The 25,303-nt window shown below is 44.0% G+C and overlaps 1 protein-coding gene and 1 long non-coding RNA gene across 10 annotated transcripts in view; one reads left to right on the plus strand and one right to left on the minus strand.

Moving 5' to 3' along the window:
• Positions 1-2,138, minus strand: part of TBC1D24 (TBC1 domain family member 24) — a 28,405-nt gene extending 26,267 nt beyond the window's left edge. For 2 of the 4 annotated variants that reach the window (XM_075830414.1, XM_075830412.1), the window contains exon 1: positions 1,771-1,955. The gene's annotated coding sequence lies outside the window, so the exon portion shown is untranslated. Of the gene's footprint in view, positions 1-1,770; positions 1,958-2,038 lie in introns of those variants that run through there. The other 2 variants (XM_075830413.1, XM_075830415.1) reach the window with 2 other exon arrangements.
• Positions 1-25,303, plus strand: part of LOC142655820 (uncharacterized) — a 326,804-nt gene that overhangs the window by 72,438 nt on the left and 229,063 nt on the right. For 5 of the 6 annotated variants that reach the window (XR_012849553.1, XR_012849555.1, XR_012849552.1 and 2 more), the window contains one exon: positions 18,992-19,054. This is a non-coding gene — a long non-coding RNA (uncharacterized LOC142655820). Of the gene's footprint in view, positions 1-2,139; positions 2,260-18,991; positions 19,055-25,303 lie in introns of those variants that run through there. The other variant, XR_012849557.1, reaches the window with a different exon arrangement.

A 25,303-nucleotide genomic window follows, 5' to 3' on the forward strand; every position in this document is an offset into this window, starting at 1 on the left:
GGACAACACATCGTTGTGCTACGATAAGAGCAGCGGGGGAACCAGATATCCTGATGTAGGACAAACTTACTGTCCCACAGGAGTTCAGCAGGAGAGGGTGTCTGATGACAAGCTGGTTGACCGTTTCCAACAACAACTAGCAAAATCGTGAATGCAGCACTGGACTAAGATACTCGCTGTAACTCTGTAAGGATCAGTACAGGATAAGTAATTTAATGTATGTACACCGTGACTACCTGCAGAATAGTGAGTGCAGCTCTGGAGTGTAATACAGGATATAACTCAGGATCAGTACAGGATAAGAAATGTAATGTATGTACACAGTGACTCCACCAGCAGAATAGTGACTACAGCTCTGGAGTGTAATACAGGATATAACTCAGGATCAGTACAGGATAAGAAATGTAATGTATGTACACAGTGACTCCACCAGCAGAATAGTGACTACAGCTCTGGAGTGTAATACAGGATGTAACTCAGGATCAGTACAGGATAAGTAATGTAAGTACACAGTGACTCCACCAGCAGAATAGTGACTACAGCTCTGGAGTGTAATACAGGATATAACTCAGGATCAGTACAGGATAAGTAATGTAAGTACACAGTGACTCCACCAGCAGAATAGTGACTACAGCTCTGGAGTATAATACCGGATGTAACTCAGGATCAGTAATGTATGTACACAGTTGCTCAACTTTTAAATGTATACCTATATAAACCGATCATATCCAAGGTCACACTTGACTGTAGTAGAGCAGCACAAACCTAAAGCACTACTATTTACTAAAACCCGCAAGAAAAAAAAATGCCAAGTGTGGCGCTGGCTTACTATAGATGCCATTTCCAATGGAAACCTACTTGGGAGTTGGTATTTATACAACTCCCTTATACATTATTAGTTCATATCATGGGTTCCTTATAGTAAGACTGACCGTTGGGATCCACTGGAGCAAAGCACTGCATGCCACCCACTAACTGTAACGGATGCCAGCAGTCCTACATAGCAGAGAGATTTAATGGACGTGGCTCTCAGCGATGGCGACAAGTGTGTGTGTGTGGGGGGGGGGGCATAAGTGGGGAGCACTATGCTCTTATAATATGGCAATTGTATTGGGGTTGCATGAAGCAGACAAGGCCAGGCTGCACGAGGATTGCACATGATAAAAGCAGGAGATCAAATGTGACACGGAAGGATATAATATGCCTCATTCCTCTCTCCGCTGTCAAACCTGGGTCTATGACGACTGCACCACTACAGTAGAATTCTACATACGATACATAATATCCGCCACTTCCCATCCACATAGAACATTATACAGGTAGATGGGACATGTGACCAGAATACATCCAATGAAGAGGGCAGAGAAAGTCGCCATCCACAGATTAACCCTCATGCACACGTGGATTTTTTTATTTTTAAAATGTTTCTTTAAATAATTTATATTACATTTTGTCCCGAAAGCTCACGAAGATCATCAAATTAAGACGTTATTACACACTTCTCCGGTACCTGTAACAGAGAGGGGTGGAGTTCACGTTTCAACGTTCATATTTAGGTTAGTCGGACAGTCACGTCACACAGATGATAATAGACAAATTATTAAACGTCTGTACGCAGAACATACATATAGAGAGAGGCTGCCATTCCTAGAAGACCCCCCCACTCCCAGCATATATGGATAGCAATAGTTTACAGGCCCATAAACAATAAGCCCATAGGCTGCTGCAGCACCTGCGTCTCCTATACAAGGTGCTCGTTACCTGTCTTACCTGTTATACCCAGGGTCTAAGTCAGGGCTGTTTGCACAGGGGAGGCCTCAGCCGGCTGTCTCATTTCCTCCCCTCTTTATCTCTAGCTGCAAGTAACGAATTACCATTCCGCCCTCCACTTACACGCGTCTCCTCCCTAAGCTGTCTCTACAAGACAGCTACAGAGCACGCCCACCACGTCTCCACCGGAGCTGTCACTCACACGCCACAGCCCCGCCCACTACTCTGTCCGCTATTCAGTTCGCACATGTAGCTTGTCAATCCTTACCTTAAAGCCCCGCCTTTATTTGAGTTGTCTGTCTGATGGAACGGCAGCGGTTGTCCTGCAGTCACTCAAATAGACTTAGCTCCGCCCATTCAGAGCTCAAGTCCGCTAGTCAGCGCATGCGTAGTTGGCAACGCACAAGCGCCTCAGAAAATCCTCTGCGTTTAACGACGCGACGCCGACGAGCTGCTGCTAGGTAGTCGTCATGGAGACTTGTGCGAGCGGTGGGTCTAACTATGAGTGATAGTAACTAAGAAAACCAATAACTGAGTGACAAGAAGGAAAATGCGAAGTATAACGTCAATGTGAAGGACAGTCATGATAGAGTTAAGTCACCTCATGTTCCTAATCACAAGCCAGCGCCCCAGTACAAAACCTGTAAAGGTCCCCCCAGATATGACGTCAGAGACCGTGCTGGTGTCCTCATATGGGGCAGAGGGGCAATTGTGCACCTTCAGGTACCAGTGCCCAGGTGTGACCGCTATAGTTACGCCCTTGTGCCACATTTTAACCCCTTCCCTCCCCCCATTTTCCTCTTGTTTTTTAGGTTTAGTTTTTGCGGCATTCACCCTGTGGTAAAAATGACTTGTTAACTTTATTCTACAGGTGACTATGAAAACGGCGTTACCAAATTTATATATTTTGTTTTTATGTTTTACTACTTTTAGGGCTCATTCAGGCGAGCGTAATACTCGTCCGTGTGCTGTCCGTTGAAATAACGCACAGCGCACGGACCCATTGATTTCAATGGGGCTACTCAGACATGCGTGAGGTTTCGCACCGCGAGTGTCCGTTGCGTGAAACTCACTGCATGCCCGGTATTGGTGCGTTTTCACGCACCTAGTCGTTCATTGAAGTCTATGGGTGCGTGGAAACCACGGGCATCACAGGGACGACGTGGGTTTCACTCATCAAATAAATAGGCACGGACACACCAGAAATGAATGGGTCCACAATTTCATGTGTAATTATGGATGAAAATTACGGTCGTGTGCATGGAGCCCTAGCCTGTGAGCCCGCTCCATACTACCCTCGTACATGTACGTCAGGTGTTGGGAAGGGGTTAAAGGGGGTCATTCCTGATAAATGTTTTTGCAGAATTTTGCTTCATACAAAAAAACTAGGCCACTTCCCAGCATATATTAACTAAACGTTTAGACACGTTCACCGCCCTGCGGTGTTTACATGGGGTGGCAAGTCTGTGGGCCAATAGCCACCCTATATTGTCTATACAGAGGTTATTTTACCTTCTAGTATGACTGATGTAACAGATCTGGGAGAATGCGGTCATGTGACAAATGCGTTCATGTCCGTCAGTCACACGCTGGTCGCACTGGAAAGTCGGTCTCTAACAGGAATCTATGATAAAGCCAGGCACAAACAGCACAATTTTATTAAAACAAATTTATATAATTGTATTTTTCCTTTTTTGCCAAAGCCAGGAGAGGATTAAACAAAAAAAAAAAGGAGTTGTGTAAGGGCTCATGCACACTGGCACACAGCTTGTACGGCTTTATAAGGCCCCATTCACATCGCGTTTGTGCTATCCACCTAGCGTATACGTTTTTTTAAATAAAAACGTGGACCATTGAAAACGTAAACAAACGTATCGCTTTTTCTGTGTTTTTTATAGCGTGTACGTTTTTTTAAAAAAAACGTATACTTTTTTTTTTTTTTTTTAAGTGAACAGTGATAAAACAAAAAAAAAACAAACCGGCCAGATTTACTGTATGTAAACAGATACAAACGTATAGCGTTACGTTTGCATACGTCGTCCATTGAGATCAATGCTAAAAAAAATGTTATGTCGCGTATACCTTTATTTGAAGTACAGAATAGCGCAGAAAACGATGCTTTTCAGTACTTTCAAAAAACAGTATCCCAACATAAACCATGACAAACAGACCAAACGGATGCTATCTTGGTCTACGTTTGACCCATTATAGTCTATGTATATGCCGAGTTAAAAACGTATACGCCCAGCGGATAGCACAAACACAATGTGCTTGGGGCCTTAGGGAGCTGTACAGCCTCCGTGCGCTGGCATATAAGATCCGCCGGCCTCGGTTGTGAAGGGTAAATTCTAGGGGAGATTACCTCCGCACATACAGAGTCCGATGGAGCACGTTCTTTAAATGCACCCACTGTCTTGAAGGGATTATCTGGCTTGTTAAAACATTTTTTGCAAACGGCTACAAATGTCCTAAAGTAATAAAACACTCAGTACTCCCCTATTCTTTCCTCCGGCGATCCAGCTCTGGCGGCACTCCCTGTGTTTGTTGTAATGTAGGCAGCATGTGATCACTGCAGCCAACCAGAGGGCTCAGTTTCATGTGTTGTATTCCTGGCAAGAATGTTGATCGCCATGATGCCAGGGATACGACACATCACGGGTGAGCCCTATAAATGGTTGCAGCAGTCACACTCTGCCCTCATGTAAACAAACACCAGGAGGACCGCCGGAGCATCAGCGATGTATCGCCTGGGGGAAAGAGTAGGTGAGTAATGATCTTTTTTTTATTGTAGAACATTTGAAAACCTTTCGTAAATATTTTTAACAGCACAGATAACCCCTTTAACTAACCATAGATATTTATGGATGCCTGTATTTAAAATGACGCTCGCTCATGACAGTGACACTTTAATTCTACAGCATGCCCTGTCCATTGTTGAATTCTTGCAGAAATATTGCGTTTTTCACCCATTGACTTGAGTTATACCAGTGGACTAGGTCCAAACGCACATGACATGTGAAAACACTGATCTTTTCTGCATAACCCTTTTTTTTAGATTTTCCAGTGCCCCCATAATAGTGATCGCAGCCACAATTACCTATTGCACTTGCTTTGACTCTTTCTTCATACCCCAAAGTGGACCGTATCTGTTAGGGAGTGTATTAGACCCACAGCAGCTACTAGCTCGGCTCCAGACTCATGAGTCCCCTATATGATACACCAATGAACATTTCACTAGAAAAGGTGGTGACAGGCACACTGAAGCAAAAACATTCTATGTTAAAGCCAGCTGGAGAACAGCCTCTTGACCTCACACTGGGATCCCCTGGGCCGTGCTCGAGGTCTACCTATAGGTCACCATCTACTGTTTGGCCACCAATGCAATAAATCTTATCTGGTGACGTCTTCTGCATATCCTCCGAGTGCCATCCAAATTCTCCTGGTGGTCACCACTACATGAATACTTTTTCTAGGCTTTGTATGAGCTTCTTTATTGTCCAAACCTTCACACACATTTTGCAGGGTTACGGGGTGACGTTACACAGGTATTTACGCCTTTTAGTTGTTGTTTTTTCCACAATCTTTGTGTACTTAACCTTATTACATTGTTTAGAAAAACAATATTTTCCAGCATCCTGCTAATAAATGGCCAAAGTCCAGGTGCCCACACAGTCCCAGATGTACGTTACATGCACACATCTGGTGTTCGCTAGGAAACCATCAGTTCCTGGACTTTAGCCTGACCAGGTTACTGGAAGGCGAGGGACATGCCGGCCAAAAATAATGTTTTATAACCTCGTGTCTAAGAGACGAAAGGGATAGAAAGAGGAGAGAGAAATAAGGTGGGGCAGTTTATAATATTTTCCCTATATACTTTTAAGAACCCTGTCTAATGCTTAATGCACATGGCAGAGATGTGTGGATGGAGCCTGTACAGAGTCCCTACTGCTCTGTATCTTATTACAGTCATATTCTCCCCTAGAAGCAATCATGACCAATTCATTTGAATGGGTGCCATGTAATACTGCATATCCCCTGTAGCAGTCTCTGTATGGTCAGACAACACCCCCCCCCCCCCCACGGGGTTAAAAGTCCTTGCCAGGAGCTGGTGCGACAATCCGCTAATGAGACAACACCTTTAAACAATGCCTGGTTGGAACCTGGGTTGTTTTGTGACACTTCTAAGTAGAAATGGACCTGAAAATGTTGAAAAATAAGTTATGCTCACATCCGTAAAATTTTGAGAAGTTAGAATTACATTCGTATGTGTGTCGCCGGGGCTTCATATGCCCTATTTTTTTAATAACTATACACAAGTTTGATGATTTAGTCCAGTTGAATGGAGCGTACGGGTATTTAACCTAATTGAAAATGCTCCATATAGAAGGAGGCATTCATGTTTCTTCCTTGTCTCAGAGAAGAATACTGTGCTAACTGTAGTTGGGGTATGTTCACACGCGGCAGATTTGTTGCAGACATTTCTGGGACTGTCCCATTCTTCTGAATGGGGCTTGCAGAGATCTATGCACATGCTGGGTAGAATTGGTTTTTCATTCGCAGCAATTACTACAACAAATCTGCTGCGTGTGAACATACCTTAATATTGATTGGCTTGATTGCAATGGTCACACCATTATGTCACCAAAAGTGTATGGTGTACTGTAGTGGGAGAGTGAAGTGTAGAGGAAAGTTTTACTCTTTAGGGCTCATTCACACGAGCGCGAATCTCGTCCATGTGTTGTTCGTTGAAATAACGCTTAGCACACGGCCCCATTGATTTCAATGGGGCTATTCACATATGCAGGCGTTTTTACGTAGCGAGTGTCCGTTGCGTGAAACTCACTGCATGTCCTATATTGGCGCATTTTCACGCACCTAGCTTCCCATTGAAGTGCTTGCGAGTGCATGAAAAACGCATTACACACGCAAATCACACTGATGCATAACGCAATGCACGGACGGATTTACGTGCGTAAAATGTGAATGTAGCCTTGAGGAATAACAAATGCAGAGTTGTTTTTTTTTTTTGTAGTTGGTATGATTTGAGGTGATGTAATTCCATAATTTTTCATTAGGGGGCAGTGTTGACTGTTTAATAAACATCTAATACTGGAATAAATACATCTGGCTTCTCACTGTTTCTCAATTACTAAGAGAAACGTGGTGTAGAAGTAGGTATGCAGTTGTGTAAGTATATTACTAGCTTTTCACGTGTGTTTTTGGCCTACGTTTAGCGTATATGCCGGGAAAAACTCCTGACGTATACGCTTAATGTTGGCATCCGTCATAGACTATTGTAGCATCCATTTAACGCATACGTCATTAAGAGCTCATGATGTATGCCAGACAGTAGCATGCGTCACCCATAGGTTCTCATGTTAAAAAATAAAGTTTACTGTGCGGTATATGTTTTTTACATCATCCATTTAGATGGAATAGTGTAGTTTACTATGCTATTCCATACCTAAAGAACAAAGGTAAACAAATGTATATTTGTCCGATGGAGGCCACAAGGACACTCTTTTGGCCTACGTCGGAATGATGGAGCTCCATCTACAAGTTTAGCGTGTACGTCGGGAGCTTCAAAACGGCTGATCGGTGGAGGTGCCAGTAGTCGGACCTGCACCGATTTAGATATTGATGGCCATTAATTTCTTAAGACTGGACAACCGCTTTAAAGTGGTTTTTCTATCTTGACATCTCCTTTCCATGTGCCTTATTAGGTTATATGGACAGTATAGGGGGTGTCCCACTTAGGACCCTTCTACGCAAAGGGCAGCTGTGACAGACTCAATGTAACCATGTATTACATGGTCGCCCATTCATTTGACTTGGCATATTTATCCTGGATTCAGTAAACCGTTAAAAGCTAATATCTCTTTGCTTGCGTTGGGATACAGCAAGTCATCCTTATTTGCGATAATAAATCCTGTGACATAAAACTCTATATGGACGAGACTTAAAATATGCAATAACCAGCAGTAACCAATAATCTATAATATGTGCAGTTAGAGGAGTGAAAAAAAGTTAGTTGTCATGGGTTCAATTCTCCACCCTCGTAGCAGAGCATCTCCATGCACAATACATGACAGAAATATAAATTAGATAGAAGAGTGCGGTGCTCCGAGAGCAGAGGGAGCTTGAAAGAATGAAGAAGAGAAGATGCAGCCCGCATAGTTGTATCCGTGGTGGCAGTGTTCCTCTCACAAGGAAAGCTGAAGGTTAAAGAGCTGGAAGCCAATAGTAAAACCAAGGGAACGTATTGGAAAGTCAAAGGCAGAGCTATACTGCATGTCAAATTAAAGCGTTTCATTAGGATGGCAGCCAGAAGAGAGCAGTCAACCGGAGGTTGTCAGGATGAAGAGTCTTGTAAATGACGGAGATGGAGGACTGGCAATTTGAAAGGTAGTGAAGAGGTTGAAGAGCAAAAACAAATAAAAAAACGGTCCTTAAATTTTACAGAGGGAGCGTGTCTTTGGCCATGGTTTGTTGTTGCTCTTTCAGTAGAGTGGAAACCAGATTAGACAGAGCCAAGCAAGGTGTTAGAAGAAAGGAAATGAGTCATGTGCCTGTATTTAAGAAAAAATTTGGAGAAGGTTTGATATGGCAGTAAGATGGAAACTAAAGAGGGTCAGGAGGTTGTGGCGTTTTCTGTAAAAAAAAAAGAGCAGAATTGGACTGGCCCAGCAGAGAATACAATACAATATAGAGCCACAATGACCAAGCAAAAGACATTTGGAGCTGACTATGAAGCCAATTACTTGCAACTAGGGTCTTTTGGATCTAATGGGGGGCGAACGGTCAAACATTTCCTGTGGTGGACATATGGATCCCCAGTCCAACACGGTATGAGCCCTAATATGGCTATTGCACCAACCAAATGCCCCCAAAATACCAAATGAATGGTGTCACATTTGTGAATGGGTTTATGAGGGGGTTTCTCTTCACTGATCAGTTGCCAGAGTGATCACTTGATCCACTCTGTGAATTCAAAAATGCAGTGTATTATTCCTGTTTTTGCTCACTGATTTTGAGGGATCACTGCCTGGAGGGAAGCTGCCACATTTTCTTATTCATTAGACCCACATTCTTTTTCATCTCTAGCAAACATATTTTCCAATTTTATATATTTTTAATTGATTAAAATGTATCTTTCTTGTGCCCCTAACTTTATATCCATAATTCTTTGTGGCAAGTTTGTGCATTTAACAACCCATATACAGGTGTGGCGCTGTTTCTGGAAGAAAGTAGCGATGTTTTTCTAATCCACCCTGTTGTACTGAACCAATCTACGATCCCCATAATATTGCAGCCTCAATACAGATGCTAAAATGAGGCCGCATAGAGGCATTGTTCACACTACTGCAGATTTTTCCAGTATTTTTCAAGCCAAAGCCAGGCACTGAAGCTATATAAAGGAAGGACTTCTAGGTCTGCCCTTCAGGAGCCAATTCTGTTTTTTGCTTAAAAAAGTCATGCAAAATCTGCAGCAAATCTGCACTGTGTGAACAAAGCCTATTACTGTCTGAAATAGACCTGAGGCCGGGTTCCCACTTTGCGTAAACGCTGCGGAATTTCCGCAACGGAATACTGTGCAGAGATTCCAGAGCATTTATAGTAGCAGCAAAGTGGATGAGATTTAGAAAATCACATGCCCACGCTGCAGGGAAAAACCACAGCGTAAATGTTAATAAATTGGCCTGCAGTGCAGAACTTAATTCCACAGCATGTCATTTTATGCTGCGTTGTTGATTTTCCATTGCGGGTTTTCCCCATTGCATACAATGGGGATGCAAAACCTGCAATAGAAAGCCAAGTGTTGCAATTTTTGTGGCGCATTCGCAGCGATTACGCCGCAAAAATCGAAACAAAAGAAAAATCATACCTACCCAGAATGACCTCCTTCTTCCTGCAGTCCAGCCTCCTGGGGTTATGTTGCATCCCATGTGACGGTTGCGGCCAATCACAGGCTGCAGCGGTCACATGGGATGCAGCGTCGTCCAAGGAGGCTGGACAGGACTGCACAGAAGGGACGCGTCGCCATAACAACGGCTTACGTAAGTATGAGCGTTTCTTATGGCTGCTTTCCGCAGCAGAAATTCCGCCTGAAAAAACGCAACACTATGTAGTGCGGTTTTCGGACTAAATGTACTGCAGTTTCCAGGTCGGATACGCTGCGTGGTTTTTATGTAGCGTATCTGTCCCGTGGGAACCCGGCCTAATGCTATATTCACACCACGCTAACATCTCCACCAAAAATTCCGGAACACCCTCATAACTTTTGAACGGCTCGAGGTAGAGGGTTGAAATTTGGTGGGATTTAATGGGGGACATAAAATGTACCAGTTAAGGCAAAAAAAATGACCCCCTCATTTGAAAGCTGTTTTCAATACGAAAACAATGCCGCAATCGATTTTGAGATAGGATTTTTTTTTGCTGAGATATTTAACTTTAAAGTTATCATCTTCATTATCGGCTACCGCCTATGTTTGCATTACCCAAAATGTATCGCATGGGTAAAATCCTAAATGTGTGCGTGCGTGCAGTGGCGTAACTACCGCCGTAGCAGCAGTAGCGGCTGCTACGGGGCCCGCGGCATGAGGGGGCCCGTGTCGCCCGCCGGCACGGGCCCCCACCATGGCCGGAGGCTCCGCTAGCAGCCGCTATGGCTGCTACAGCGCGACGCCACTGAACAGTACGGCAGAGCAGGGAGGTATCTCCCCGCTCTGCCATTAAGCAAAAGACATGTATCCCCTATCCACAGGATAGGGGATACATGTGTGATCGCTGGCATTGATAGGGAGAAAGGGGGACTGAAAGTCCCCTGAAGTTCTCCATCACAAACCTCGGACTTCCGGGGTCTGTGTCGGCAGCTCCGGAGAAATGAATGGAGCGCCGGTCCCGCTTGTGCGCATGCGTGACCAGCGCTCCTTTCATTTTTAGTGAACTGCGCAGACGCCGGAAGTCAGAGGTTAGTCATGGAGAACTTCAGGGGGACTTTCCCTGTAAGGAACGCCATACAGTCCCCCCCTGTAGGGAACGCCATACAGTCCCCCCTGTAGGGAACGCCATACAGTCCCCCCGTAGATAACGCCATACAGTCCCCCCGTAGATAACGCCATACAGTCCCCCCGTAGATAACGCCATACAGTCCCCCCGTAGATAACGCCATACAGTCCCCCCGAAGATAACGCCATACAGTCCCCCCGTAGATAACGCCATACAGTCCCCCCGTAGATAACGCCATACAGTCCCCCCGTAGATAACGCCATACAGTCCCCCCGTAGATAACGCCATACAGTCCCCCCGTAGATAACGCCATGCAGTCCCCCCGTAGATAACGCCATACTGTCCCCCCGTAGATAACGCCATACTGTCCCCCCGTAGATAACGCCATACAGTCCCCCCGTAGATAACGCCATACAGTCCCCCCGTAGATAACGCCATACAGTCCCCCCGTAGATAACGCCATACAGTCCCCCCGTAGATAACGCCATACAGTCCCCCCGTAGATAACGCCATACAGTCCCCCCGTAGATAACGCCATACAGTCCCCCCGTAGATAACGCCATACAGTCCCCCCGTAGATAACGCCATACAGTCCCCCCGTAGATAACGCCATACAGTCCCCCCGTAGATAACGCCATACAGCCCCCCCGTAGATAACGCCATACAGCCCCCTCGTAGATAGCGCCATACAGCCCCCTCTGTAGATAGCGCCATACAGCCCCCTCTGTAGATATCTACAAAGGGGGCTGTATGGCGTTATATACAGGGGGGCTGTATGGCGTTATCAAAAGGGGGGGTTTGTAAAAAAGGCACTGTCTACAAGGGGGGGGGGGTTGTGTGACACCCAGGGGAGGGGGGGCCCCAGTCAAAAGTTTGCTATGGGGCCCAGTCTTTCCTAGTTACGCCCCTGTGTGCGTGCGTGTGTGTGTGTGAGCTTGGGAATAATCCAAAAAATAATGTTTTTGAAGCAGCACAAATCCCGATATCAGGCGCGGTGACACGCTGTAAGATCAGACAAACCCAGTTTCACGTAATGTAATCCTCAGAAAAAGCATGGTTGAACAGCAGCACACGTCTCCCAAATTTCAATCAATATGTTCTTTTATTGGTCAAATATTCAGTTAAAAATGGCAACGTTTCGACCCGTGACAAGTGGAGGGTCTTTGAGAAATATCACATCAAGGTGACTTTAAAGAGGCTCTGTCACCACATTATAAGTGGCCTATCTTTTACATGATGTGATCGGCTGTAATGTAGATTACAGCAGTTCGTTTTATTTAGAAAAACGATCATTTTTAAGAGTTATGACCTATATTAGCTTTATGCTAATGAGTTTCTTAATGAACAACTGGGCGTGTTTTACTTTTTGACCAAGTGGGCGTTGTGGAGAGGAGTGTATGACGCTGACCAATCAGCATCATACACTTCTCCCCATTCATTTACACAGCACCTAGTAATCTGAACTAGATCGCTATGTGCAGCCACATACACACACACACTAACGTTACTGAAGTGTCTTGAGAGTAAATAGACATCACCTCCAGCCAGGACGTGATGTCTATTCAGAATCCTGACACTTCGCTAACGTTTGTGTGAGATTTACATCAAGGCAAGCGTAATCTCGTTTTAAATGACAGTTTACAGCGTAATCTCGCAAGATTACGCTTGCCTTGCTGTAAATCTCACACAAACGTTAGCGAAGTGTCAGGATTGTGAATAGACATCACGTCCTGGCTGGAGGTGATGTCTATTCATTGTCAGGACACTTGAGTAACATTAATGTGTGTGTATGTAGCTGCACATAGTGATCTAGTTAAGATTACTATGTGCTTTGTAAATGAATGGGGAGAAGTGTATGACGCTGATAAGTCAGCGTCATACACTCCTCTCCACAACGCCCACTTGGTCAAAAAGTAAAACACGCCCAGTTGTCCATTAAGAAACTCATTAGCATAAAGCTAAAATAGGTCATAACTCCGTAAAAAATGATAATTTTTCTAAATAAAAAACACTGCTGTAATCTACATTACAGCGCTGATCACATCATGTACAATATGGACCACTTATAATGTGGTGACAGAGCCTCTTCAACGTTTGGGCCGGAATATTGCTCAATCATATTGTAGGACCGTTTTTCATTGAAGGAAACATAAATGCAGAAAATTACTGCAATTTGCTAAGAAACCAAGTGATACCGGCTATTCAAAATATTGCTGGAGAAGCTTTCCGCAATGTTTGGTATCAGCAGGATGGAGCTCCGGTTTAGTTTTCTCTGCGAGCTCAATCTTCTGAACGATAATTTTCCTGATCAATAGATTGGTAGAAGAGGCCCAATAGAATGGCCACCAAAATCAGCAGATCTGGCCCCATTAGATTTTTTTTACCGGGGGTATTTAAAAAGTAAAGTCTATGAGACTAGGATCGCAAACTTAGACGAGCTGCAGGAAAGAATAGTGAACATTTCGAATTCAATCACACCAGATGTTATAAATAACGTTATCGACACGTTTTACGTTCGCTTAGGACACTGTCAAGTTGCTGAAGGACATCAGTTCGAACATTTGATTTAATACAGTAATTGTTATGTTTGTACTAATACACATAATACATGTCCTCGGTCTTGCTTTGGTTAAATACCGGGGGCATGACGAACCCCGGGGTGCTTATCTCGGGCTGTGTACGCACACACTCACACACGTGAGAGGCAAGGGGACTCACATTAATCTAGCACCCCGATGAGATGTAAATCCGACCGTGCGACCTCCGCGCGGTACATTTTGGGTAATGCTAACACCGACGGTAGCCGATAATGAAGATGATAACTTTAACGTTAAATATCTCAGCGGGAAAAAAAATCCTATCTCAAAATTGTTTGCAGCAGCGTTTTTGTATTGAAAAGAGCTTTCAAATGAGCCCCCCCTCGACCCCGCCCCGTGCTATTTAAGATTTTGCTTCCCCCGCCCACCCTACCGCCTCCCTGGGGGTGGGGGTGATTTTTTTGGGCGTTAACTGGTAGATTTTACGACCCCATTAAATCCCACCAAATTTCAACCCTCTACCTTGAGCCGTTCAAAAGTTATGAGGGAGTTCCGGAACTTTGTGTAAGCACCAGATGTACTCTCCAAACGTAATGTGAACAGAGCCTCAGCTGTATAAAAATATAAAGTGTGTTGTTGCTGTTTGTTTGGGTTCACTTACTTGGTTTGTACTTTTGTTTGTTCTCTGTTTCTTCTTTTTCGCCAAAACATTAAAGTTTATCAGCAGTACAGTTAGACTTTATTGAATGTGTTTGCCTTTTTAGGAAACAAAAATTATTTATGAAATACTGTGTTAATATGAACAATACACTCAATCTGTCAGACGCATGATGACTCTTAACCCCTTAAGGACCCACCAACTTTAACTTTGAGGACAGAACAATTTTTTATATTTTTTCCTATTTGCATCCCGGCGCTCATAACTTTTTTATTTTTTATTCAATGTAGCTATATGAGACTTTGTTTTTATGTGGGACAAGTTGGACTTTATGTAAGTTCCACTTTTTTTTTTATACATATCGTTTAATTTCTATAAGTTTTTATTTTGGCAAAAATGCAGAAAAAAAGCAGTTTTCCCTTTTTTACAGCAGACACCAATCATCATAAATGATTCTATAAATTTGTTGTGCAGGTTGTTACTGTCGTGACCATACCAAATATGGGTATATTATGTTATGTTTTGGTGCTTATATGTAATAAAGTTTATTTCTTTTAAAATATGTGTATTTTATTTGTTTTCTTAATGGACAACTGGGAGTGTTTTTTACTTTTTGACCAAGTGGGCGTTGTGGAGAGAAGTGTATGACTTTGACCAATCAGCGTCTACACTTCTCCCCATTCATTTACACAGCACATAATAATCTTACTAGATCACCATGTGCAGCCACATAAACACACTATAACGTTACTGAAGTGTCCTGACAGTGAATATACATTACCTCCAGCCAGGACGGGATGTCTATTCAGAATCCTGAAACTTCTGTAGCGTCTGTGTGAGATTTACAGCAAGGCAAGGGTAATCTTGTTTTACCCGACAGGTTACATCGTAATCTCGCGAGATTACGCTTGTCTTGCTGTAAATCTCACAGAAACGCTACAGAAGTGTCAGGATTCTGAATAGACATCACGTCCTGGCTGGAGGTAATGTATATTCACTGTCAGAACACTTCAGTAACGTTACTGTGTGTTTATGTGGCTGCACATAGTGATGTAATAAGATCACTATATGCTGTGTAAATGAATGGAGAGAAGTGTATGACGCTGATTGGTCAGCGTCATACACTTCTCTCCACAACGCCCACTTGGTCGAAAAGTAAAACACGCCCAGTTGTTCATTAAGAAACTCAGTATCATAAAGCTAAAATAGGTCATAACTCCGTCAAAAATTATTGTTTTTCTAAATAAAAAGCACTGCTGTAATCTACATTACAGCGCCGATCACATCATCTACAATATAGGCCACTTATAATGTGGTGACAGAGCCTCTTTAACTCCTTTTTTTTTTTTTTTTTATCAAACAACTGTTTATTGAAAATATATAACATACAGCTTTCATCTGTTAGGCGGGATTCACACGACCGGGTCGTTCCCGAGCCCGAGTATCGGCCGGTAAAATCGTCCATTTTGCCCGGCCGGTTTGCATAAAGTTATGCATCCGTGCCGGGCCGGGCAGATCCGGACAGTGACATCAGCGGCAGCTCCTGAAGGGGAATCCCCATGTGTTCGGGGATTCCGCTTCAGGAGTTTCCCCTGATGTCACTGCCCAGATATGGACAGAGACATCAAGCGCTCTGTCCAGGAGCGGAATCCCCGAAAACACGGGGATTCCGCTCCTTTAAGGAGCTAAAGTGCGGCTAGCACATAGCAGAGCGGGGAGATACCTCCCTGCTCTGCTATAGTGGCGTCGCTGCAGTAGTAGCAGCCGCAGCGGCAGCAGCTGCTGCTACTAGCGGCGCCATCGAAGGTGTCGCCGAGCCAGGGTGCTTTTAACAAGCAGGGGAAGGGAGCCAGCGCAGCGCTCCCTCCACCTGCTGTACACCCCGGCCCTGCAACACAGTGTACAGCGATGCCATTCGTCAGAATGGCATCAACTCCTCCTCCTCACATGCACTCTGCGCTGTGAGGAGGAGGAGATAGAGCGCAACCGCCGGGAAACCCGGCCATCACTCGGAACACATTCCGGTGATGGCCGTGTAATACCCGGCCCCATAGACTTCTATGGGAGCCGGGCGGCCGGGTGCCCGGGCAAAGATAGAGCATGTCCTATTTTTTGACGGCCGGATTTCCCGGCCGTCAAAAAATCGGTCGTGTGAATAGCCCCATTAGGGGTCTATCATTCCTAATGCAGCCGGGTGCCAGCCGATTTATGAACGGCCGGCACCCGGCCGGGAAACCCTGCCGTGTGAATGAGGCCTTATAGTTCCACATTGGCAGAAAAATACAGGTTACATTATATATAACATCATGTCTTATAAATTCTGTACATACATTATATATTTCCCATACATTTCCTTACTAACATCCCCACCCCCCAACATTAACTCCCTTTCGCACCCCTTTCTTCCACCCATTCCCCTCCCTGCGCGTCCATGTCTCTATCCCTTGGTATATCTCACTCCATTTTTACTGACCTACCAATCCATAGTATTGTGTCCATTTACCCCATTGCTTATCATATTTATGAATCGCTCCACGTTTCATATAAATTCTTCGTTCCAACGTTACCGTACAAGTAACATAACTCACTAGTTCAGAAACCTCCGGGGGATCCCCCTGTAACCAGTATTTGGCAATTAGTTTTCTTGCGTGATATAGTACTTTTTTAATGGATAACAGTTCAGCCCTATCTTCCTCCACCCCTCCCATGCAGCCCAACAGATATATCTTAGGATCCAGCGGGAATTCCCTGCCATATACCCGAGACACCATTTCTTTAACCTCTCCCCAATATCCGTGCAGCCTCGGGCAGCTCCAGAACATATGTTTCAAATCCGCCCCATCCAATGAACATCTCTGACACTCCATCGTAGTTTAACTCCTTTTTTTGTATTAATTTAACTTTTTTTTTTTTTTTAAATACCATTGGGAATTTTTAATTTAGATTTTTACTTTTTAGCTTTTATGTACTGTCATATATCTATATGCCACTATATTAGCCTGTGTACTGTTGCCCCTCTCCTAATCGTGCAGGCACACTTCCTGTTCCAACACGATCAGCATGACGTCTATGCTCGTCATGATGCTGCAAGATCCAGTTGCTCATGACGAGCGTAAACGTTGCTAACCAGTAAGAGAGGTTTTCTGGGAATATACTTTTTTTTTCCCCTAGCCGGTTCAGATGCACATCACATACTATTACTTAGCGATTTATACTTATTAAAAATTATGCATCGGTCCCACTCTCTGCTGCGACATGTAAGCACATTAGTTATTTGCAGGAGGCATATGCAAAGTCTTTACTGTGGGTGTGTGTTAAAAAGTAAGTGTACCTCCAGCGAAAAATAAACCCTTCACAGTGCTCTTAGAACCTCATGTACACTACCTTTATGTAGCCTTTGCCTTTAAAAATCAGCTGTTTGTGCTGCAGAGCTCTCTTTCTTTATAATCCACTAACAGGAAGTTGTTATTATTGTCTTCCATGTTACAGATGCTCTGGAGCTGCAGCAGGTCACTGGTCACTATCTCTATGAGCCTGCTAGCTCCATTATGCTTGCCATTCCTCCCCTTTCCTGTTAGTACACTCTGCTTGACTCCGTGCCGAGGCCGCTGTGGTCACAGGACTTCTGGTTATCTGATAGACTATCTATCTGATGTGGACATCAGCAGGGAGGAAGTAAAGGGATGCAGTAATTCTAGTGCTATGCTGCCCTGTATTGAAATGAATAAATTGTGCAGCCTGCAAGTGAATGAATCTAAATGACCTAGATCTCTCATGTTTTACTTCTAGTTTAGAAACTTTACACACTGAGGTTCATATCCTAAGAGGATATTACATGGATGACTGTAGGTACGTTATTACCATCTAAGACATTTATGGCATATCCACGGGATATGCCATAAATATCTGATGGATGCGGGTACCAGGTCTAACCACAGTTCTGGAGATAGTTGCGGGTCCCAGCTCTGGAACCTACATCTATCAGACATTTATAGCATATCCTGTGGGTATGCCATACATTTCTTACATAAGAATAACCCTATAAAGAGGACCTGTCGCTACTCCTCTCTGTTTTAGTAAATAATTGTATTCATAGGTGGACGAGAAATAGCTGGAACTGCTCAACACCCAAAATGACACTTCACATGTACAGAGTTTCACCACGGCAATTCTATCCAAAAAGTGGACTCGGCTGTAATATTTGCCAAAGGGGGGGGTTGTGCTCAGCAACCAGGACAACACACGTAAATATCTTGGAGAGTAGAATAATTGTTGTGACATTCACCGAGAATGCAAAAAAGTTCCTTTATTCAACGATCCTGGTCAGTAGGATGTGGAAAAGGCGTTTCACGTGATCCCACGCTTTGGCAAAGCGCGGTACCGCGTAAAACGGCTGTAGGCAAGTCTTTTCCACATCCTACTGACCATGATTGTTGAATAAAAATGAAATAAGCATTCTGGAGCATCTTTCCCTAAAACTCAGCATTTTGCCGTTCCTCTGTTATTCCTACTAGAAATGTATGAATAATTTGGCAACTGGGTGTTATCAGTTGGTGGTGTGTCCCTAGAGAGACTGACTCCAATCAGTGCTGACAGTGAGACGTAGGGACCCACCCCTCTGACAAGGCACATGGTAACACCCTGTTGTCAATTTATTCATAAGTTTCTAGGAGGAATAACGAAGGAACGGCACAACACCGAGTTCTAAGAAAATATGTTCCAGAATTGTTATTTCCTGGGGAATACAATTACTAAATTAAACCTGTCAGGAGAGGTGAAGGTCTCCTTTAACATTCATGCAAATAATAAATATATCAAAAGTGTGTTCCTGTAAAATACTGAAAATCTGTTGTTACAGCTGCGTGTCCCTGATTTGCAATAGTGTGCGTATTTTCATGTTGTATATTGTAATCATATAACATTCCCGGCTTTCCCTTCTTTTACCATTGGTGTCCAGGATTTTTCTCTCCAGTATTTTATTAATATTTGTAATTTTATTTCTCTCCTATTATTACAGGGAACCACACGCCGGTGCCATATTCATCCGAACCGTCCCTCAGGGATCCCTGTGTAATTGAAGGTATGGTGGAGCGGTTATGTGTTTGGTGTTAACCACACAAGCATGTGGCTTTGGTTGTAGCCGCTATTGCTTGTACTCACTGTGTGTTCTTGAAGGCAATCATTTAATCCCACGTTTGCTGAATTAACCGTATTTGCTATAATCATTGGAAACAGTATTAACCGAGACTCTTCTTTCCACTTGAGACTTCATAACATTAGGCGTAACTAACATGTATTTCAAGCTGAAGTTGCACATATTTCATGTATCTTTATCTAGGCCTAAAAGTTGTATTCAAGTGAATCCATGGTAACGGTACACAGTGTGTGTGTGTGTGTGTGTGCGTGTGCGTGTGTGTGTGCGTGTGTATATATGTGTATATATATATATATATTATATATAATATATGTGGGACCCGAGACCTGCTGGCTCCCAATATAATGTATATTTAACAATAAAGGAACATGACAAAGACCCCACAAAATCCCAACCTACATGTTGTACCAGATAACGTGTCTAACGCGCCTACTGAGTTGCTATATTGTGCACACCGCAGATAATGGGGCTACTATCTGCAAGCTGGAGAAAAGGGATACTACCTTAGTTGGCCCTATACCCGTTGTACTGGTGAGAGCCCCTGCAGGACACCCCTGTCCAGAGGAACTGCATTGTTAGCAAGGGGTGGGGAATGGTGTGAATGTCACGGCGCGGGTTGTTGATCCACTAGGGGGTACCGCGTAGAGGGATAGCTGCTGGCCAACTAGGTACAAAACAATGTCTATAGTCCGGAACGGGTACCTGAGGCAATGTAGACAGTAGCGGAGACACAAGTTGACTTTCACTGTAGATGGCTCGGTGGATGCAGCGGAAGACACGACTTGACTCTCACTGTAGATACGATAGCACGGGATACAGGGTACAGGCAGCAGGAACGGGTAACACTGGGAACTGGAAAACACTGGGAGACCATTTGCAAGACAAACTTTAGGTATACAACAACGCTCAGGCAAGGATCAAGTGGGCAGAGCCCTTTTTTAGTCCAGCAGCATTCTGGGCTAATTATAGAATGACAGCTGGACGCATACTGGCCCTTTAAGGCCGTGCATGCGCGCCCTGCGGGGAACAGTCCCAGAACCCGGAAGTGACTGCCGGCGTCTCCCTGCAGGGAGATGTCGCCGATAACGCAGATGTCCATGGCCGGGGCCGTCAGAGGGTAAGTATGAACGACGGCCCTCGGCCATAGACGTTACAGCGAAGGGTCGAGGCTGGTCGTGTGTTGCAGGGAAACACACCAGACACTTTTTTGTCCTGGGTGGCAAAATTCAGCACCATAATTTGCTATGGGGCCCCCTCTCTTCTATGTATGCCACTGGTGAATTTTACTGAATATCTCCTGGCTATGTTTTCGCTGATTTGTAAATTCATTCGCACTACAAAATACAAGATCCCATTGTGAAAGCTCCCCCTTGGTATTCTTATACTTGGAATCAGTTCACTTTGTTTCATCTGGGAACCAGCACCTACAGACTTTACATCAGATCAGACAATATGCTACTGGCATGTACCTGTCTATACCTGCTATTAGACATAGTAATAGTGCACCATGCACTGATCTATTTGACTTACCAGCAATAATTCAAACATGGCTGTATTATTCTGGGAATCAGGACTTTTATAATTGCCAAATGAACCTGATTCTAATTCATATATTTTATTTCAATTTAATAAAAGCATATTTTATGTAACCTGTATAAACATACACAATATAGAGGTAGAGAGGGAAAGAAGAGCTAGAAGTGGATCTGTCACCTTCATATACTGCCCTAGGTAAGGGCAGCATGTTACAGGGGTCGGCCGTTCTGCTATTACATACACACCAGCCTATCAAGCACTGGCCTAATGGGGGGAGGGTTTGCCTAATAAATAAAGCGGACTCATAACTTTGAGTCTGCTGTATTCATCCATCGCTTCTATTACCCAGATGGAATATATTTTTTTTATTTGTCGATTTTGATAATAGGAAAATAAACCTGTCCCTTTAATATTCTGCCCTTACAGATCCACTTTAAAGAGGCTCTGTCACCACATTATAACTATATCGCTAGTGCAGTGTAAATGAATGGAGAGAAGTGCATGATGCTGATTGGTCAGCGTCATACACTCCTCTGTACAACGCCCACTTGGTCTAAAGTAAAACACGCCCACTTGGGCATTAAGAAACTCATTAGCATAAAGCTAAAAATCGCTTATAAAGTGGTTTAAAATAGATAGTTTTTCTAAATAAAAAGCACTGCTGTCACCTACATTACAGCGCCGATCTCCTTATATAGGAGATAGGGCACTTATAATGTGATGACAGAGCCTCTTTAAGGCTGGGTTCACACACAGTTTTTTGCAGGTGGAAATTCCGTTTGGAAGTTTGAGGCAGATTTTCCTCTGCCTGCACTCCGATTTCGTGGCGTTCTTCGCGGCGTTTTTCGCCCGCGGCCATTGAGCGCGGCGGGCATAAAACTCCGCAAAATACGCTTTCTTTGCCGCCCACTGATGTTAATGGGAGGTCAGAGGCGTAAACACCTGAAGATAGGGCATGTCCCTTCTTTCTCCCGCGAGACGGTTTTATCGCTCACGGGAAAAAGACGCCTCCGCCTCCCATTGAAATTAATGGGAGGCGTTTTCTGACGAGTTTTGCAGCGCGGTTTCCGCGTAAAAAAAACTCATCAATAAACTCTGTGTGAACATACCCTAAAGGTGGTTGTACAGTCATAAGAGATTAATGGCCTAACCTCAGGATAGGCCGAAGAGAAAAGATCCAGCGATGTATAGTGTAGATAAGGGAAAACTGGGTTCCCACTTTATTGAAAAAATAATCCACGAACAGTGACACAAAGTAACAGAAACACCAAGAGGGTAACAACTTGGAATTCGTCTGAGCCATGATTAAGAGCACAGCCAGTGCTTGAAACGCGTAGGCTTCATTCTTTGCCATCTTTCCACCTTGTTACCCTCCTGGTGTTTCCGTTACTTTGTGTCACTGTTCGTGGATTATTTTTTCAATAAAGTGGGAACCCAGTTTTCCCTTATCTACACTATACATCGCTGGATCTTTTCTCTTCGTTGCTATTGTTACCTGCCGCGAGCCGTGGCGGCTGATCCGGGCGATACTCAACACAGGAGTGAGAAGCTGGTGAGCTGGAGGTTTCCTCCCTTTTCCTTTTTCCCTGCTATTACCACTCAGGATAGGCCATCGATATCTGATCGGTGGAGGTCCGACTCCTGGCACCCCTGCCGATCAGTTGTTTTGAAGGGGCCGTGGAGCTCATACGAGCGCTGCTTTCCCTTTATTTCTTACCTGCTCGTACTGTGAATCGCCAACATACATGTAGCAGCGGTTCACAGTATTACAGACGTCTCCTATTCAAGAGAATGGGAGAAGGCTGTAATACTGTGAACCGCCGCTACAAGTGTGTCTGCAATTCTCAGTACAAGCAATGACCGTAATGAAGATGACGCAGTGCTTGCAGGTGCGCAGAGTCCCCTTTAAAACACCGGATCGGTGGGGATGCTGGGAGTCGGCCACCCACCGATCCGATGTTGATGCCCTATACTGAGGATGGGCCATCAATTCCTTATGACTGGACAACCCCTTTAAAACAGGATATTATTTTGTTCTATACATTACTGTCAGCGATGATTGAACAGTTTTAGAATGTGTAGAGACAAGTCCCATGGACAAGGGGATTGATAACACCCAGCTGCCAATTTATTCATATATTTCCAGGAGGAATAACAGAGGAATGGCACAACGCAGAGTTCTAGGGAAAAATGCTCCTGAATTGTTATTTTATGGTAAATACAAGTATTTACTAAAACAGGAGAGCTATAAGTCCTCTTTAATTCTGCCTGTGGCCTCTGAGATATATACTACCTCGACTTAGGCTATGTTCAAATCTGCGTCAGGGCTCCGTTCCGTCTGAGCTTTCCGTCGGAACGGAGACCTGACCGATACAAACTGAAACCGTAGGTTTCCGTTACGATTGATTTCAATGGTGACGGATCAGATGCCAACGGGTATTCATCCGGTCAAAACTACGGAACCCACAACGGAGACAATCTAAAGCCATTGGCACCGGATCCGTCACCATTGAAATCAATAGTAACAGAAACCTACGGTTTCAGTTGGTCAGTCAGGGCTCCGTTCTGACGGAACGGAGCCCTGATGCAGATGTGAACGAAGCCTTACTCAGTATTCTCATTGTTTCACGTATTTCCACAGGAAAATTTAAAAGTTATGACCTTTTAAGAGTTCACTGGGGACAGTTTAGAGAACCCTTCTTGTCAATGAAAAGTGATACGCAGATAGGAGAGCCGCATACAGCAACTGGCATATTGTAGCAGGGATTAGTGGAGGGCAGATTAGGGCAGCGATTGGCAGAGGGTGGGAGGGAATCCTGAGAAAACAATGTTTCTTTAGGGGCTGTGGGAATGACTGATGCTGAGAGGGTGAATGAGTCTTTGATGAGAGGTACAAGCTCTGGAGACTGAAAGAAGTCATGAAGATCAGAGAGAAGGAAGGGGTGAGGCTGCCTGCGTGTGCCAGGAATGTGGCTGCATATAACATTTAATACTATATAAGGAGACAGCGAGTAAGACCAGAGATGGGACCAGCACTGGCATTTCAGAAAGGGGGAGAGAACACCCGTTCTTACTAGACTGATTCCAGCAATGTGACAAGTTGTTTAGATTTAACCACTAGCGCACTAGGAACATGTCTGGAAATCCGCATCTCAGTGTCTCTTGCAAAACCCAGAGCCAATCTAACTGTGTCCCCAGCTGTACTGATAGAAACCTATGAGGAGTGTCAGGAGAGGAAGAAGTATGTGTAATATCAGTAGGAGAGCAGATAAGTGCAAGACGATAAGACATCAGCTCTGTGTGCAGAAAGTGAGAGTCACTCCGGCTGCCACTGTCTGCATTTATAGAACTGTGGTAAGGTTAGGCCTACCGCCTCTTGGCTGCATTGAGAAGGATTGTCAGTCTCCATGCATCCACATGGTAGCTCTGCAACATGTCACCCCAGTTGTCCAAACAGACAAGTTACTATCCAGACCGTGGGCCTTTAGGTCTCCTTCACACATAGATATTTTCTTCCGTTTTAAATAGTATGAAAAAAAAATGCATGTTTATGGCGTTTTTAGTGGCTTTTTTTAAATTGCATTTTTTTTTATTTTGTTTCATTTTGTACATGCCTATAGAGAAGCCTATGGGGAAAAACGTCTAAAAAAAAAAACCAAACCCAGAGCATTCGGCGTTTGGAAAAAACCGCCACTGACCATAATATATATATATATATATATATATATATATATATATATATATATATAATTTTTTTTTTGCAATAATGTGTATCAGTGTGTTTGGTTCAACTTTCAAATGACATTTTATTAAAAATTATTTTTACTTTTTGAGATACAGCGGCTTTAAATCCTGTACACAGAGCAGCTGTATCTTGTGCTGAGACCTGTGTCTGTCAGGTCAATGGGACTGACGGGTTCAATAACAGCGGGTCCCGCAGGATCGAGTTCTTGCCGATCACATCTAAGTTCATAACTTCGATGCGATCAATAACGGGTGGATCCGCAGGACCCGCTTTCACTGAACCCATCAGTCTCACTGACCAAACACACTGATAGATGTTTTTTATTAAAAAAAACATTTTCAAAGGTGTTCATAGCCTTTAATGTAAAATCTGGTCACACTAAAAAAACACAATTGAAAAGCGCACAAAACCCCAGCAAAACGCGTTGTGTTCATACAGCCGTAGTCAACCAAGAATGTGGTGGTCAGCTAACATATTGTGGGGGCTTTAAATGTGGCCATTGTCTGCATCACATTCAGTCAGTGTCAGATCAAGAGGTAGGCAGAAACGCACACGTATGTATGACTTTTTTACACCGCGTGTTTGTTTTATTTGTAGCCAGTGTTTTTTTACGCAGCTAAAAACAAGTTTGTACTCCGCAATACATATGGAGGAAACACAAACCACAGGTTTGTGAAAAAACCCATACATAAATACATATAAATACACACCTGAGAACTTTTGGAAATGGGAAAGATACCACAGTGCCTCCATAAGTGGAGAAAACAGAGGAGCACGCAGCATACATGAGTAATCACTTCAGATCATTATTATGAGGAAGACCGATATGCTTTCTTCATGGGGACTCAGGTCAGGCACATGAGGGCCGCATGCGCCCCTTGGTGCACTGGTTG

The sequence above is a fragment of the Rhinoderma darwinii genome, chromosome 6 (assembly GCF_050947455.1).
Source record: "Rhinoderma darwinii isolate aRhiDar2 chromosome 6, aRhiDar2.hap1, whole genome shotgun sequence".
Classification (NCBI taxonomy): Eukaryota; Metazoa; Chordata; class Amphibia; order Anura; family Rhinodermatidae; genus Rhinoderma; species Rhinoderma darwinii.